The sequence below is a fragment of the Giraffa tippelskirchi genome, chromosome 8 (assembly GCF_054371585.1).
Source record: "Giraffa tippelskirchi isolate mGirTip1 chromosome 8, T2T-mGirTip1v1.2.pri, whole genome shotgun sequence".
Lineage (NCBI taxonomy): Eukaryota > Metazoa > Chordata > Mammalia > Artiodactyla > Giraffidae > Giraffa > Giraffa tippelskirchi.
In genome coordinates, this window is record NC_137282.1 from 98,953,402 (window position 1) to 98,973,260 (window position 19,859).

General features: G+C 35.5%; 1 protein-coding gene across 4 annotated transcripts in view; it reads right to left on the reverse strand.

The window, feature by feature from the left end:
• PDE4D (phosphodiesterase 4D) overlaps window positions 1-19,859 on the reverse strand; it is a 1,572,405-nt gene that overhangs the window by 668,070 nt on the left and 884,476 nt on the right. The window lies entirely within an intron of this gene.

Genomic DNA, 19,859 nt, shown 5'->3' on the forward strand with positions numbered 1-19,859 from the left:
TATCTGTAGCTAATAAGATTATTATATTTAAAACTATGAACTTAGATATGCTGAATACGTAAGTCATGCTGTAATTTCCTATCATTTCCTTGTATATTATCTGTAAATATACATTTACAAATTTTATTTTTGAAGTTGGGGAATCTCAATTTTTTTAAATAAAGAAAACAGTGATTTCAAATACATTTATACCAGTATAAAATATACCTTTATTATAAAATATGCAGGTATTCTGACAAACTTCAAAGAATTAAAACCTGTCTTAAGATGTATATTCTACCACATCAATTATACATGCAGGCAATAACTTCAAATAAGACTGAAGAAGGTCGGAGGTGAGGGTTTACAGAGAAAAAGTATTTGTAATTCTTTTAATTATGGACTATTTTAAGAAAGCATTCAGAAGGAAAAGGTTGAAGCATAAGATTATACAAATGTGCTCACATTAAGAAACTCAATATTTTATAAATAAAGATTTGAATTAAAATTCATTTAGGAAACAATCTGCCTTAAAAGGTTATTGAATGGAACTGCTAAACATATAACTTATTAATACAATTTTATTTTTATACATCTTTACAGGAAGAGATAGATATAAAATGAAGTGCAACTAAATCAGTGATTTTTAACCTAGAATCAGTACCCTGTAATGGTAACATGTATATGACCCCAGAGGCACTTGTATCCCTAAAATTAAAGGCAAATTCTCTGTGTGATTGTGACTATATGAATAGTTTCCACAAGAGTGTTGCTATATCTCACTGGATGCTTAGAGGATTCCAGAACCCCTAAAAGAGTAAAAAAAAAAAAAAAAAACCCATAAACTCAACCTATTTTATTTTCCAACTGGAAAAGAGCAATTTCATTGGGAAGAACAAAGAAAAGAAATAAAGTTCTAAATGTGATAGCGATGTCCCAGTTCTACCCACGCATCACAAGATAGGGAGAAAAATAAATTCCAAGATTATTTTGATAATTTCAAGGAACAAAGTGCTCAGGAGACATAGTCACTGAACAATTCCCAAAGTGCTCATGTGTGAGCAATGTGAAAATTCTAAAAATACTGTTCAGTGACATCTCAATAGTTCTTCAAAGTACCAGACTAAAATCCACAGTCCTGTTCCAAGATAGTCTTAAATATGACTACATGTTACCTCTACGTGCTCAAAATCATTACATAAGAATTTTAAATACTCTTTGAGCTTAGGGATACTTCAGTAACCCAAAAACTATGAATATGAGCTTTCAAATTCATTAAAGGACAAAGAGGATGATTAACCATTTATTTTAAGGTTATAAAATGTACCTTCAATATTAATGACAGAAGCAGTAAGTGACAGCAACATTAGGCCTGACACTGAAAGCAAGTCTTATTGTGAAGTCTGCTGACCAAACTATATAAAAGGTGAGGCAAGAGCATGGAGTTTCTCAAAAAACTCTGCCATTAGAGGAATTATGGAAGCAACTTGGATATTCTACCCCAAACAAATGTGTTTAATGGAGGACATGATGGCTGTGTTTGGTTGTATTTTCAAGGCAAAAAGAAATCATTAGAAATATTTTGTGTCTCTCCAGTGACATGTGATACCAAGAGGAGGTAATAGGAAACCAGAACTCCTCAGCACAAAAAATGCTTTCTTCAAAATGAGTTGTGGGCAACATGGAAAGAGCTAGTGCCTTAAGTTGACTTTCCCTCTTGAAAAGGTCATTTTAGGTATCAGGAATGTTCTGAGAGGAATTTCTATGCTAAGTGGGAATTTGGGTTCTTGTATGTACGGAAATCCCTGTCTCTAAATTAAAAATTCATTTTTTACAAATATTTGTTTATATTTATTTATTTGGCTCCACCGTCTCTTAGTTGTGGCATGCAAGATCTTCATTTCTGCACGTGAGATCTAGTTTCCTGATCAGGGATCTAACCCAGGCCCCCTGCACTGGGAGTGCAGAGCCTTAATTGTCAAACCATCAGTGAAGTCTCTCTAAGTTAAATTCTGTGATTTTCTGATTTATTAAGAATAATTGCTTGCCACTGCAGAGGACATAGCCTGATAGTAGGGCAGTTACCTAAAGATGGCCTTTAATAGCAATCAGTGAAGGCTAAACGGGAGGCAAAGGGATCAGAGGTGTCTAGACAGAATAAGTTGTACAAAATATAAAATTGTATTGCCAGATGCACTAGTGAATTTTAAACCATAGCTCAATTTTAATTCTTCTTCTCTAAGGAGAAATGAGGAGAAAATTAAGGCTTTTTTAAGGCAAAAGCCTGAATCCAAAGCATTCTCATACTCTGGAAACACATTCACATGTAGAAGTGTGAGCAAAGGGGAGGTCTTAAAAGTGATAAAGAAAAAGACATCATCAGCAGGGGCAGAGTAGTGAATAGGCCTTCAAGACAAGGATAAGTAATTTGAGATTGGTTAGCAAAGCAGTTGGGAACCAGTAGGAAGAACTGAAATGATGAGTAATGGAAAGTTAGAAGATTAGAAAGACTAGACAGATTACTATGGGAGGCAGGATTTTGAAATGATTCAAGAGTGTAATGGCCAGAGGGGAGATTACAGAATTGAGATAGGAAACCAAAAGATAAGGATGGATAGAGCTATTCCTGAATCAGGAGTAATATGCCCATGACAATGGAGGAGGGCTGTTTGTAAACAACAACACAAAAATGAGGCCTTTACTAAAGTTTGGGCATCTTATAGTGTTCCAGAAGCTGTGCATTTATGTGCCATTTGCTTGGCATCTATTAGGACATGTTTGTTGCATAAAGAAAAACACATTTCTAATCTTATATAAAATAATCATTTAAAACCATCTTTTTGAGAAACAAAGGTTGACCATTAGATAAGAAAATGTTGATAGTTTATTTTATAGAGTTTCTTTTTAAAGAATTGCTTAGACTTTTGTCTACAAGTTGATGAAGAGCCTTAATGTTAAAGTCTGTTTTAAACAAACTATTTTGAATTTGTTCTTGATGTACAGGAGCTTTTACAAGAAAAATACAGTCAATCTAACACTGCAAACAACATGTAATTTTAAAGAAGAAAAAATCCAGTGCTTTCCCTCCCCTACTTTTTCAAATTAGAGTCTGCAGCATGATTTCAAATTAGAGTCAGCAACATGATGGACAGGGAAGCCTGGCATGCTACAGTTCATGGGGTCACATGACTGAGCGATTGAACTGAACTGAATATGATTTTTACTCATATGTTTTCAGAACTAAGAGGCACAAGTTAGAAGAATGGCTCATTTAAGACATTTTTCCTTTTTGTAAATATAACACTTATGGTTATTGATAAAATAACCATTCTTTTAGTCACCATAAAGCCTCAGAAGTTGTTGTAATTTTCCTCTCCTTTTCATTCATACAAATTATGTCTGGAGGGAATTAATTCTAAGAGTTAATGGAATAAGGCGGCTGAAGATGCAGAAATCAGTTCCTTGAGTTATCTTTGTGCATCTTCAAGTGCTAAATCTGTATTATGCTGTATAGCCAGCAACGACAACTCTCTTAAACTGACTGAGGGATGATCTTTAAAAAACATCATGAACATTTTAAAAAAGGTCACAACCTTTAGCTCCATTTTTAGCGAGTATTTAAGTGACACTTCTAAGTGCCTTGAAAACAACTTTAAAGACCTAAGAAGTTTTCCAGTTAGTAGTTTCTATGCTATTTTAATGGTGAAGTTGTCTTGTCATAATGCCTTGCTAAAAAGCCAGCACGTAATAAGCAATATCATTCTGTTGCCAATTCAACATACTGATTTTATATATCCATTTACCAACTTCTGCAGCATTTGCTAATTTCTGGTGCTTCAAAAGTCATACAATAGTTTAAAAAAAATCCAAAAAAATAAAACTGAATAGTTGAAACAACAATGCAGCCCACATTAATATGATGCAAACTTTATAAAATGAAATTTTTACATGCTGGTTAATGATTTTTTTTTATTTTATAAAAATAATGGTTAAAATGAGAAGAAAATATTTTCAAATCAATATACTGTTTAATTTGCTATCAATTTCTAATACAGATAAGAAAACTCTTTGAAGTCAACATTTAGTGGACACTGAATAAATATGCTTTATGTTTTTCTTCAAAACAAAGGAAAAAATAATTTTATCTGGACTTTCCTCGTGACATTCTATCTAGCTGTCAGGATGCTAGTATCATATATATATATAGGAACTGTCACAAGAGGTCCTTGGGTCATCAGATATATGAAGCTAAGTTTTCCATAGAAAACTAAAATGATTGTTGAGTGGTCTTGACATTAAAAGAACAGTTGGACTTATAAAAATGATTATTTGTTTTCCTTCCTCTTGATAACTCACAGTCTAGTCTTTTGTTTTTGGAAAAACACTGGGTTGAGGAGAGAAAGAAGGAAATGAAGGAATGAAAGAAGCAAAAAGTCTATCAGACAAGGCATTTCCCAGTGCCTCCTGGTTCCAAAGTACCTCACCATTCCTAGTGGATTCTGCCATGAGAACCCCTTCAGGAATGAATGACTCATTTCCCCAGGTTTAGGAAGGGCTTTCAGCTGTCAGCTCTCTTTGTGAATTGTGTCAGCTAAGGAGGGTCACCTTGTCCAAGCATCTAATATCAAATAAACAAGAGAGTATAGAGGTCCAGCTCAAGCGTTGCTTAGGACAATTCTGAGGCCCTATCCCAGCTTCTGTACTCTCTGCTGGGTCTGCTGAGGCTTTTTTTCAAGACAGCACTGCAAACCAATTTGTCCTTCTACTTCTCCAGGTCTGCTTTCTTCCCTTCCCTTCCATGGTCCTGAAATTCTCTTTCTCAGAATCTGCTTCTCTGCTTCAGAATCTGTGAACCAATCATTTTTGAACATTGTGGGCATACAGTTAGTTCCTGCCTCGGACCACACATTCTTTATTAAGAGTTGGCTGTTTAACTCTGAAAGTCACTGAAAAAAATAAACCCTGGAAGCCTTTCCAACTCTCCATTTATTTTCCATTCTGCCCATCTCCATGGACAGGCCACATAAGCATTGCACTGACACATTCCAACCTGGACTCTGCTTGCACAATATGTTTGTGTTGTAAGCTCACGGTCTGTAATGATAAGTACACTCAGTACACTGTGAGAACTCCCTCCTGCAAAACACATGAAACTCTTACAGCTAATACTGGTATCTATTTAAGATAGATATCGATGTAAATGTAATTAAGATGTGTACACTTCACTGTGGCTTTTTAACTTCCTTATGACTATGTATTTGATAGTAGAGATCTCAGGACTTTACTCTCTACTCATTTATTTTCTCCCAGAAGAGAAATTATTAATATAAAACCTTGATTCCTCAGTCATTCTTTAAATCTCAACACTTCGATTAATTGGAGATCAGCAAACACTCATTTTAAGTATGACAATTCAAAACTGACTGTATGCTCTTTTTTTAATTACAAACTTCATCATGGAAACTGTCAGAGGTATAAATGCAGTTAATGTGAGACTCACGAACAAGTGATGCTGAATTCTCTTATCTGTTACCCAGTGATTCTTTCTGTGCTGAGGAAGCAATCTTAAATAGTGTTGCAAAGTACATAAATGCCACTTATCTGGCTCTGCTTATTCAAAACAAATTCATGGATATTTAATCATAGTTATTAGAATTGAACTGTTAAAATTCCAGAAACACTTTAATGCAAAATAAATACACTTTTTAGAAATATCAGTTTTTAAAAATGAAAGATATCATCCCACCTTTCAAAACTGAAACTAATAAAATATAGCTAATATTAAGATTTGCATAGTAGCATATTGAGCTGACTATTCTTTAATTAAATGCTAAGAAAAAAAAAGGTTTTAAAAAGGCAGTGATTATATGTGAGAATATAATAGGAGTATACATTTTAATCCTAAGAAATCATCCAAAATCATGGTGAATGTGATATCTGTATGTGGAAGTGGAATGAGGTGGAAATGTAAGACTAGAAGCAGAACATACTACTCTGTAGGTCTGGAGACGCAGTCAGAAGTCACAGAAAGAGCAAAGAATGAGGACATTCATACCTAAAAATCTTCCTGTTAGCAATTAGGCCACAGAAGATTCACTCTAACAGCGCACTTTCCCCAGTCATGGCTAAGAAAGTACTTCAAAACCATGGAAGCAAGAAAACAGTTACTTCAAATGCACATTCAAATATAATTCTGAATTAATACATTCTAAATTAACAAATTAATTGTTCAAGCAATTTATGGGGAAAAAGTAGAGAGGAGAGGGAGGGAGGAGAGGAGAAAGAGGAAGGGGAGGGTGAAAGGAGAGAGGATAGGAGGAGAAAATAGAATGAGTCTTCACACAGCATTTCTCAGTGCCTGCGGGTTCCAGAATATACTGCCCTATATTAACAAGCTGATGGTTGCTCATCAATTCCCTATTGGTCATTCACTCTTGATAAAGGCATCAGCTTACAAGCTGACTCTGTGGTCTGGAATGCCTTGCTAGTATAACTGCCTCCTAGTCTATCTGTCAAGGATGGCGAGGCCTGGCCAGAGCTATTGGCACAATAAATGGGGAGGGTTCACTTCTTAGGAAAATTGTTCTATATATTTTTTAACAATTTTGTAAAAATATAATTCAAAGACCACATAATTCATGGATTTAAAGTATACAACTCAATGACTTTTAATATATTCACAGGGTTGTACACACAAACATAGTTTTAGAACATTTCATTACCAACCAAAAGAAATCTCTCACCCCTTAGCCATCTACCTCCAATCCCTCATGCCCCTCACCTCCAGCCTATCAGTAATAATATATTCCTGTCTCTATAGATTTGCCTATTATGAACCTGTCATATGAATGGGATCAGGTAATATACTATTCTGGCTTCTTTCACATGTTTTCAAGGTTCATCCGTAAAACAGCATTTATTAATACTGAATAACTTCATTTTACTGGTTTATCACATTTATTTATCCATTCATCAGTTTTTGGACATTTGGAAAGTTTCTACTTTCATGCTATTATAAATGATTTTGCTATGAACATTCCTTTACAAGTTTTTGAGAGAACATGTTTTCAATTCTTTGGGGGTATATACATGGGAGCAGAATTGCTGGATCACATTTCTATGCTTAACTACTTGAGAAATGACTATGTTCTATATCATTTTCATCCATCCCCATATATCTAAAAAATAAAGATCTGAAATAGTCCATGCCCCACACCTTAGAGCAAAGCTCTTAGTTAAAATGGCCTTTGTTGTTCCATGAATGAATGCTGTTAAGTGTTTAATGAGATGGTTGGATAAAATCACTGATTGAATGGACATGAACATGGGCAAACTCCGGGAGACAGCGAGGGACTGGGAGGCCTGGAGTGCTGCAGTCCATGAGGTCACAAAGAGTCAGACATGACTTAGCAACTGAACAACAACAAGTGTTTAATATCTCAGACACTCTCTGGACATGGAATTATAACAGCACGTCTTTCTTCTTTTCGATACAACATACCATATATTGTCAATGATAATTAACTTAAAAAAATTCCTATTGATAGATTTCCTATTATAACCCCTTGAATGTTATACTGTTGTTCCAGAAATTCAATATAAAACGTGTTGGAAAATAACATCATTACTAATAAAAATAGGCAATACCTTACATTCATGTAGTATTTTCCAGTTTATCAGTCACTTCAACCTAAAATTATTCATTTAACCTTCATAAGCATTTAAAAGTCCTTTCTCCCAGACGTGAGAAAACTAAGATTCAAACAGGTTAAGCTGCTTTCAAATATTAAATAGATAGTTACAGAGTTGGGCAGGACTTGACCCCAAGACTCCAAAGTTCAAGTCAAGAACACTTCCGGTTACAACTATTCTAGTAAAAGGAGGCTCTCAACTATGTCCCTAAGTCCCCAGGCTTCTACTCTTGCCTTTCCTTTCTATAACCCCACCTCCCATACACCACACACAATAATTGAACAACACCCTCAGTTCACACACAACACACATATACATACAAACCACAGGCATATATGTACATGCCTCACACACACACACTCACCTCACAAGCACACAGAACACATTCACATATATATACACACACATACCTCACATACAAGCCATACACATTAACTTCACAGAACAATACTCATACATACACTCTCTACACATAATACACTCAGATAAAAATCTGATGCACATGAAATTCATAGGTACACATACCACATGCAGATCTCTCAAACATTTATACCTCACACCTACACACACAAGGGAAGAAAAGTTTGTGAATCTGAAGCATCAGGTTACAAGGCGCTGGGCCAAGTTCTCTATGGAAGGCACTCAGTGTGATGAGGGGACCTGCTGCATTCTCTCTTAGCCTTTCCTCCTCTAGGACTGGCCCATAACTAGAGTCAAGGTGTGCCATCCCTTTTGCTAGAAAGCACTTCTCAAGTCCACGTGATGTATGGGTGACAAGAGAGTGATTAGAGTCAAAGATTTGGAGATGGGATTTGAGGACAGTAGGCATCCCTGCCTCAAATCTAAACTGTATGTAGGGTGCATACAGTTGAAACATATAGTGAAAGGTTTATCTATCACTATAGTGAAATTTATCACTATATATTTCACTATATGCATATAGGAGAGGATTCTGACATTTCTAAGTCCTTAGCCATAATACCATCATCAGTTGTGAGAACTCTAAATGTTTCTAAACCTCAGTGTCTTTATTATGATAATAACAGAACCTATTTCCTATAGCTCTTGTAAGTTTTAGGAGCAAATACTCCACATAAAGTGCTAAATACGTAGTAAGAATTCAATAAATGGTACCTACTACTACCATTGGGGTGTCCCTGGTTGTTCAGCGGTAAAGAATCCATCAGTCCATGCAGGAGACGTGGGTTTGATCCCTGGGTCGGGAAGATCACCTGGAGAAGGAAATGGCCACCCATTCCAGTATTCTTGCCTGGGAAATCCCATGGACAGAAGAGCTTAGCTGGCTATAGTCCATGGAAGAGTTGGACACGACTTAGCAAAGAGTTGGACACAACTTAGCAAAGAGTCTGACACGACTTAGTGACTAAATAATGACTACTGCTAACGACTACTGCTACCATTATCGGAGAAGGCAATGGCATCCCACTCCAGTACTCTTGCCTGGAAAATCCCATGGATGGAGGAGCCTGGTAAGCTACAGTCCGTGGGGTCACAAAGAGTCGGATGACTGAGCGACTTCACTTTCACTTTTCCCTTTCACGCACTGGAGAAGGAAACGGCAACCCACTCCAGTATTCTTGCCTGGAGAATCCCAGAGATGGCGGAGCCTGGTGGGCTGCCGTCTATGGGGTCGCACAGAGTTGGACACAACTGAAGCAACTTAGCAGCAGCAGCAGCAGCTACCATTATAATTATTCTCATCGTTACAAAATATTGAGTTGGCTAAAAAGTATGTTCAAGTTTTTCCAGTACACCATACGGAATAATCCAAATGAACTTTTTGATCAACTCAATATATACTCAAATTGTAGTCACAGCATAATTTTTTTTAGATATTTAAAAAACAAATTAGAAAACAAAAACTGAAAAACAGACTATCTGGAAGCAGTATCACTATAAGAAATATGATAACCACTTGCTACATTATGAATAACTACCATGAATAATAACAATTCTTTGCTATTATAATTATGGAATTGAAGAATGTCCCAGAAAGCGCAATTATTTATTTTTCGCAATTGCTAGCAAAATTGAAAATCTGAGGAATCAAACATTCTATACATGACTAGTGATTTTTTTCTCCATTTTGCCAATGAGTGGACTTATTAATATCATCAACAAACTAAGGGTGCATCTGTGTCATACTCTCCAAATCTTTAAAATGAATTTCTATCACTGAACAAACAAAAGTTTCAGGTTAAATTTCTCATGAAAAATAAATTTCATCATTTGCTTTCTAAAAAAGAACAGCAGCTCTGCATGTTTCCTATAAGTTTACAGTATGTATATCACATATATATATATCATATATACATATATATACACATACATGTTTAATGTGTATGTATGCTATCTAATTATTTTTAACTTAACAAGGAGGACAGAGATTTTGTGTGCTAATGTATTGGTATTTCAATTCATGCAGACTATTACTCAATAAAATCATCTGCATTCCTTAACTGGTACACACAGGTCATTAGCTCATAGCAGCAGATTTATAAAATAAATGCAAGGATACATAAATCATTTTCATGCCTAAGAGTGCTGATATACTTTATATATTATAATAAGGCTTTTTCTGAATTATACTTTTATTATACAATCACTGTTTAATATCATGAAATCTGAATTTATGCAGTATTTTATGTTACCCTTCTTTGGAAATTAATACAGCCATTACCATAACAAATATGGAAACATTTGAATTTATTATATAAAATACATATTGGCTTTAAACTCCCTAGACATCCTTATAAGTAGGTTTCTGGGAAATTTTGTTCTTTACAAGAGAATGTGTCTTCTAACTGCCCATGTTTTGATGCATATGGAATATAAAGATGCACATGGTGGTTCAGACCATGCCCTGCACACTGGAGCAAAAGGCTGGCCCTTTGATGGGTGAGAAAGACGATCCTAAGTTTCCTCCTAGTTTGTTGAATTAGAATCAACATATAAAAAGAATAATTACAAATGACACATTAAAAATAAAATTAAAAAAAACACTGTGTTTACTCTATTCCTGGTAGAGTGATAATCAATTTTTAAATATATAAGTTCATTTAATCCTCAAAAAATTATATGAGAGTTATCATTTCTATTGTTTTTGTTTAGTCACTAAGTCATGTCTGACTCTTTGTGACCCCATAGACTGCAGCACCCCCAAGGTCCTTTGTCCATGGGATTTTCCAGGCAAGAATACTGGAGTGGGTTGCCATTTTCTTCTCTAAGAGCTCTTTCCAACACAGGGACTGAACTCACGTCTCCTGCATTAGAGTTATATTCTTTATCACTGAGCCACCAGGGAAGCCCTACCATTGCTGTATCAAAGAATGCTCAAACTACCGCACAATTGCACTCCTCTCATCTCAATTGCTAGTAAAGTAATGCTCAAAGTACTCCAAGCCAGGCTTCAGCAATACGTGAACCATGAACTTCTAGATGTTCAAGCTGGTTTTAGAAAAGGCAGAGGAACTAGAGATCAAATTTTCAACATTTGCTGGATCATGGAAAAAGCAAGAGAGTTCCAGAAAAAAACATCTATTTCTGCTTTATTGACTATGCCAAAGCCTTTGACTGTGTGGATCACAATAAACTGTGGAAAATTCTGAAAGAGATGGGAATACCAGCCCACCTGACCTGCCTCTCGAGAAATCTCTATGCAGGTCAGGAAGCAACAGTTAGAACTGGACATGGAACAACAGACTGGTTCCAAATAGGAAAAGCAGTACGTCAAGGCTGTATATTGTCACCCTGCTTATTTAACTTATATGCAGAGTACATCATGAGAAACACTAGGCTGGAAGAAACACAAGCTAGAATCAAGATTGCCAGGAGAAATATCAATAACCTCAGATATGCAGATGACACCACTCTTATGGCAGAAAGTGAAGAAGAACTAAAGAGCCTCTTGATGAAAGTGAAAGAGGAGAGTGAAAAAGTTGGCTTAAAGCTCAACATTCAGAAAACTAAGATCATGGCATCTGGTCCCATCACTTCATGGGAAATAGATGGGGAAACAGTGGAAACAGTGACTGACTTTATTTTTCTGGGCTCGAAAATCACTGCAGATGGTGACTGCAGCCATGAAATTAAAAGACACTTACTGCTTGGAAGGAAAGTTATGACCAACCTAGACCGCATATTGAAAAGCAGAGACATTACTTTGCCAACAAAGGTCTGTCTAGTCAAGGCTATGGTTTTTCCAGTGGTCATGTATGGATGTGAGAGTTGGACGGTGCAGAAAGCTGAGCACCGAAGACTTGATGCTTTTGAACTGTGGTGGTGGAGAAGACTCTTGAGAGTCCCTTGGACTGCAATGAGATCCAACCAGTCCATCTTAAAGGAGATCAGTCCTGGGTGTTCATTGGAAGGACTGATGTTGAAGTTGAAACTCCAATACTTTGGCCATCTCATGCGAAGAGCTAACTCACTGGAAAAGACCCTGATGCTGGGAAGGATTGGGGGCAGGAGGAGAAGGGAACGACAGAGGATGAGATGGCTGGATGGCATCACCGACTCGATGGACATGAGTTTGAGTAAGCTCCGGGAGTTTTGGTGATGGACAAGGAAGCCTGGCGTGCTGCGATTCATGGGGTTGCAAAGAGTCGGACACGTCTGAGTGACTGAACTGAACTGAAAGAAAGGAAGGAAAACCTGAAGCTTATTAAAATATTACTTACTAAACAAGTGTTAGTCCTGGGTGCCGAGATCCTCATGTCTGTTGAATTCAAACCCCAAACTTTGAAATGGACTCTGTACCACCTACTTACAAGCTGGACAGCTAGTTTCACAAATAGGCCACTTGGTGTCTCATGTTGTCTGAATGACTCCAGAATTCATAACTATAAATGATACTGCCAAAGATTTTCTTTGACTGCGTGGTTTGAAGAATATCTTTATACTTTCTTTAGAAAATTTTGAGGCAACTTAAATATTTTAAGGCCAAGCTTTCACTTTTCAATATAAAACTACAAATTCAAGAGATCTCTATGTTAGGAAGGTATGTGTTTTAGTCAGTAAATTAAAATTTTTGCAAATTTCAAACACATGTGTGATGGGAGAAACTGCTTAGAGTGAATCACTTAGGGAGGTGAACAAACTTACTGGTTCCCCATTGGCAAACAGAAGGTAAATATGGTAAACCTTTCTTTTCAAGAACTAGAAGAGAACTTTGAACAGAAGGGAAATAAAGCCCTAAAATGATTCCATTACACAAGAAGTAAAAGAAGCCAGGCAGAAAAATCTTTTAAATCTAAGTAGTTAGGAACAGTGTTAGTACAGAAGAATGTAATTGCGTTTTGGTTTCTTCTACTAACAAACTGAGTGGGGCAAACTATGATGAGAACTAAATCCACAACTGAGAAATGCTTTTCTTTTCAAAGTGCAGCCTCTGGGTCTTTCCAGTAATAATGCTATGAGAGAAGAGATTAAGTCTTAACAGGTATGGATGGTCTATTCAAATATACTGTTTCTATTTAGTACTTAGTTGTAGCTGTGCTGTTTCTGTGACATGGTGTTCCTCTACACTATCTAACAGTTATACAGAACTGCCTGAAGAATTTTAACCATATTTGGAATAAGCCATTTATTATAATGCCTCCTTTCTTACCCATCAAAGGGGCAGACTTCTGCTTCAGTGTACAGGGCATGGTCTGAACCACGCTGTGCATCCTTGGGTTTCTTATGCATCAAGACAGACAGTGAGAGGACTCCCAATCTTTTGCAAGTGTCTTGTAAAATATTTGAGTTTTTAAAAGAAGCATTGAATTATGTCAATAAAATACCAATAAAAATTTGTTTTAAAAAACATAAAGTTAGTAATGTTTGCATTTCAACCCTTTGATAATACATATTAATATTTCTTTATCGATAGTATTTTATTCTAATGAAGTCTTTCTGTCCAATATTTGGCAAGCAGAACTCATTCTTACCAATTTGGGCTTCAGACAAAAGCTTATCCTTTTCAAGTTTTCTTTAGTTTTTGTAGAAATTGTATTTAAAGCCACTGATTTTCATTTATCTTCTCTCCCTCAAGGACAAATGACTCCAATAATTATATTGTGCTAATTTTTCTCTCCAATTTCCTCTATAAATTTCTAAAGTAATTTATTTTCTAAAATTGAAGAGCCACTTGATCAGAGAGCAGGTGCTATTCTAGAGTCACTAAAAAGGGTTATACATTTGCCTTTTTAAAAATTAGCATTGTGACTGCTTTTATACAAGGCTTTGTGTTCTAGGATATCTAGACTCCAAACCTCAGGGATAGAGAATACTACCTAGGAAAACAAGATGCTAAAATGGAATTATAGAGCTACTTTCAAATTTTGACCTCTGGATTTTGTTCGATGTAGGACTGACAATCAATAAGGCTGAATGAATTACTGAAACATACCTCAAAGTCATATGAATGGTATAAAAGCTGCTAAAATAGTAATCAAAGCAAGTTATCACAAATTCTGAATCTTATAACTAAATTCACCAGGATGGTAGCTATTTTAAATGATACTGCCATTATTTCTTCAAGTTCTAATTCACCACTCTGAGATCATAATGCATAGAGTAACCCCTACTGGCCAGTCTACTCTATGGCTTGTACTAAAAAGACACAGGAGAACGGATGATTTCACTGATAACACTTGTAATCACAGGAGCAGTTTTCCAACATTGCCATTAACAGCACTACTGTCACCTTTTTTTTCCACATAGCTCCTGCAGTGATCCTCTTGAAGATCTTACCATGTTTTACTTTTATGAACTTAAGTTTTAATGACCATATTAGAATTTATAAATTTCTAACAATATAAATAACATGTTTAACATCTGTTAAAATAAACAGATAAAATTTGCTCAAATTAAAGAGTTTTGAAGATGTAAAATTATCTAATGATGTTTGGAAACTTCACTACCTACTACAAGTTAAGGAGTTATGGAGGGCAACGAGTGAATGCAGTGAGGGTATGTCATTAGGATGTTAATTTATATGACAAAGCTGAATGACAGGTAAAGTGACCAAGGCGTTGACATATCCAGCCCACATGCAGCCCACATTGTGTCTGCTTGCAAGTGAATGTATGACTCTGGACTTTTGCATAAACAACATGCAGATGTTGTTCTTTAGTGCATGTTCAAGGGGCCAATAATTGGCTTGTATTCTCTAAGCTAAAATTAGGTAAATAAACCTGTGCATAAGGAGTGTACCATGCATCTATTACTCTTCCATAACAAGATCTTCAGGAATGAAGCTGAAACTGGACACCGTCTAGAATAAATCACACATATGGAAATACTCTCACTTCTTTCTGAACCCACTGCATCTCTATTGCCTTCCTATAGGGCTATAAAAATTAAGATGAGCTGAGAGTAGTTCATTTTAGATAAGAAAAAAAGATACAGAAGAACACTGATGCAGAGGAGAAAGCTGTGCCTTGGGCATAGGCATTTTGCCCACTATATACCAAGGTGGGTTGCATTACTGCCCTTAACAATTCACTCCTTTCTCTAGAAAATTTGCAAGTGAATTTCTAGGCCTTCTTGTGGGGTAGGGGATATACTGCTTTGCCCCATTGTCTAGTTGGTCATAAACTTTCTTGGGTCAGTGGAAAGTGAGGGGAAGTGACAGTATGTAGTTTCAAAGCAAAAACTCTAAGAAGCATCTTGAGCTTCTGCCAGCTCTTCGCCCTCTGCCATAAGGACAGCACACCCCACGTAGGGGGTGCTCCTTCAGCCTGAATCTTAGAATGAAAAGACACACCGTGCAGAGCTGCAGACCAGCAGCACCTACATGAACATAAGCAAGAAATACAAGTTTGGAATTTTAAGACACTATATAATTACGTATTAGAAAAAAAAAAAAAAAAAAGAGGAAGAATAGCATAAGGGGGCTGCTTCTCCCTAAATCTAAGTTTCTTTGAGCATTAGGTTGAGATTCTGTTAGGGCTGGCTCGGTGGCATGGTGACAGCAGCAATAGCAGTTCAGTGGTCATAGACCCGACCAACTATACCCTGAGGAAGGTCTCATTTAGGCCTTCTCTCCACTTTCTTCTGACAGATCTAGTGGCCCAACCTATAGAATCAGCAGGAAAATAAAATGCTTCAGATGGAGAGGAACTCTTTTATATGATCTCAGGGGAAGGCCTGAGCAATTTTATCTTTCTCTTTGTGAATCTTATGTGCCAATGGCCAAGGTACAGGAGAATGAAAAGGTATACTGCAACATCTGGGCCTCATTTTTGCCAACAGTGGAGCAGATGGAGTGATTATCTGTAGCCTTATTTGCACTGACCCTGAATATCTGTTATTTGTCACAACAGTTTGAGTGCTTTAATTTCAGTTTCCCATGCATATGATCACATTACTCATAGAGTTTACTTTTTAAAAGGTCTGAAAGAAAATTATGAGAACTAAACACCACCCATGTACTGAGTTTGCTATTCCTAAAACAATTTTATAAACTCAAAAGAAAGAAAAGCACTCTCTTTAAGAAACCACATTTACCCTTGCCCTTTAATTGCATCTAAGAAATCAGGCAAATCACCCTCAATGAAAAGAATTTAAACAGTTAGATACTCACTGTTTAATATTTTAATTTTATAATATTTAATATATCAAACAATGGAAAATAGGTAGAGAAGGGAGGGAGAGATTCCCAGATTCCAGAAAGATAACTTTTATTTCTGCTATTTATCATTGATCGTCTTCTTTTCAAAACAGCTTATATATTTAAAACATTTCTAATTCTACACAAACCCTTTTATGAATAAGGTAATGTATGTACAAACAGACATCTAGGATTCATCAGTGATGAAATTTTAAGTGCAAAAATGTTAACCCTAGTTTAATACATACTAAGTTCAAAGAAAGTATTTATTATGAGTCAATGTTTCATATTAAACTGTGATATTTGTCAATATCACATAATATTTCTAAAGTAAGTTATTTATTTCTTCATCACTTACATAGAAAATAAGTTAGAAATCCCCCTTTTGTTTATTTCCACTGATATTTTTCAAACAGAAAATCAGTTTTAAATCTTTTCTTTGCCATATTAAAGAAATATTGAATAATAATTTAATCTGTCTGATGTTTGCTTGGTTATATTTTGATATTTCTAACTATTTATATTTTTCTGAGCAAACTATTTCACCATATGTTCAATCTCTCATAATGCCTCATATAACTTCTTAAATAATGGTGTCTATAAAACAGGAGGATCTATTTATAAATTGATTGCATTTTCAGTGTCCTTTCTGGCAACACACTCCTGGGCAACTGCTATGGAGACAGAAAGTATCAAAATATATGGCAGAAATTTGAACCATATCAAGGCAGAAGGGCCTGACAAAGGTTAGCAGGATAACATAACATTCAGCTCTGCTATTTTCCTTTAGCTCATCTCCTCTCAATACATATATAGGAAATATCTCCTCTTTTTCCACCAAGTTAAAAGACAAATATCACATGATATCACTTCTATGTGGAACTGTCTATATATATATATATATATACACAAATGAACTTATTTACAAAACAGAAATAGACTCACAGACATAGAAAACAAACTTACGGTTACCAAAGTGGAAAGGCAGGGAGGTTAATTAGGAACTGGATATCAACAGATACACACCACTATATATAAAACAGACAACAAGGACCTACTATAGCACAGGGAGCTGTATTCAATATTTTAGAATGACCTAAAACAGAAGAGAATCTCAAAAAGGATATATATGCAAATAAATCATTTTGCTGTACATATGAAACACTGCAAATCAACCACACTTTAATAAATAAAAAAAAAAAATGCATGTAGAGTTTTGCTTTAAAGTAAAAGCCAAAGTAATCAGTGGTTGCCTGCTTTTTAAAGCATTTTCCTCATTCTGATATACTTTAGAAACAGTCATAATATTGACAAAAAAATTGTAGAGTCAAAAATTCTGATGCTAACACCAACATTTGGTTTTATTTTTTGTTCATTCACTAATTTCCCAAGGACTGTAGACATTTATGTATATATTTATGTTACAGAACCCGACATATGCATTTTATCCTCTAATACCCTCCAAAATTTAATAATCTTCATTTATTAACATTTTTGTGACAGTCAATAGATATTTCATGCCACATAGCTTGGCTCTTATTTTGACCCAGTCAAACCTACAACACAACTAAATCTGTGACTGTCCAAGGAACTATGTATTAACATATCTATTTTGACAGATTCAAATCATTTAATAATTTGGCAAGTATAAATTGTTTAATAAGAGCTTTTATAGGTATTGTTTTAGATTTGAGAAGTTAACAGTTCATGAATAGCATCATCTTTTGCATTTACGAATTCAGATTTTATCTACTATTCATCGAGATTTATTGAAGGGCTTTAAGTATGTAGTTTCATTTTAGAAAGATATCCCTGGTCTCCAAAGATGGGTATGCACATGCTAGAGGGTAGTCAAGCCATCCACAGGGTATGAGAAAAAATATAAAAGCGTGTCCATGTGCGCATGGAAAACCCTATTTACTTTTGCTTTTGTCTTTTTTAACTTTACATATTGGTACACATAAATAATATAAATTTATACCTACCTAGAAAAACCTACTAGGAGTTCACATTCAATCTTTTTTTCCCTTTTTCTTATGATATATCAGATCAAGATGTTTAAAAACTAGTATAAATGAATCAGAAGCATAAAATCAGTGAGGGATCTGATAAATAAGAAAAAAGATGGTGTCCTGAGCCAAGACATAAGGAACAGAGAAGAAGAGAGAGATCTATCTACATTTATGTGATAAAAATGGCAATAACTGACTAAATGTGAAGGCGGGGCAAGGGAAGGTGAGTCTAGGGTACATGTTATATCATTTGATGGTGCTCAGACTCAGGGAGAAACATATAAAATTGACGATATGGACTTGGGAATTAGAAACAAAGATCTTTTGGTAATAAGTTTGAGAGAAACTGTGGTAGAGAGGGAAAAGATGAAAGGAAAATGACAGCGAACTCCAGACTCATCCCCGCCCTAACTCAACTATAATGGTTCAGTTTTATCCGTTTTTCTATACTGGAGCTTGGTGTACAGGGTTTGGTACCCAATACTGAGAAATCAACATTTAAGGGCATTTAAAAAGCATGTAAAATATAAATGGTATCTATAAATGAAGATTTATGCTTTATTTTAAAATTGAAGCCAAAGGAACCAAGGTTTACCTATATTTAAATGCATTTCCTTCATTCTGATATATTTTAGGAATATTCATAATGTTGACAAGAAATGTGTAGAGTTGATGAAAGTTCAGATGCCAATAACAACATTTTATTCTTTGTTACAGCTAACTCTATATTTCAGAGAAACAATTTTTTAAATGGCAAACAAAGTTCTATGCATCAGACTAAAATGAACTTATTCTCCTCATTACCATTATCTTTAGATACTGTCAATTTCCTGTGGACAGAAATTTCTGGAATGCCATCTCATCTCGAAATGATACCCAATACTAGGTTACTAACGCCTAAGGAAAAACATGTTTGTATAGTCATGCACCTAATCACCAATATAAGGTAACTTTTCTTTTCATTATCATGATCTCTTGCTTCTCTTCCCCCTAAAATTGGATCTAATACACCATACAAATAAAGTTGAAATGTCACCAAAGGAATATCAACTGGTGGTTTTCCCAGAGTCTTCCTGGAGTGATGGCAGTAAATTTTCCATGGTAGAAATGTCAGTCTGTAACTTGAGCTCCCTCCAGGTATTCTGGCAAACAAAGTAACTATGACCTTGTGATCAATGCTAAGGGACAGACTTCTCCACATCATGCTAGTGCACTTGCCCCGCTTCACGATGTTCCAGGCACTGTTACTGGTGCAGACATTCTAAACAGAACTCCAAGTTGATGGAGTAATTATCATACTCTCTTGTGAATATACTTTTTCTGTCTCAGGTCACCGAATTTCTTACTTTCCTCAACATAAAATTCCTACCCAAAAAGAAATGTTATACAACTAAGAAAAAAGACACTAATGACATTATACTCAAAAGAATTCCTCCTTAGACCCTCTAGCAAAGTCTTATGATTGGATAGTTTTATATATCGCCTAGGTACAGAAGCACACAATTATTGCAGCATATTGAATTATTGTATTTAATGTGAAGATCATCTGAAATGACCTA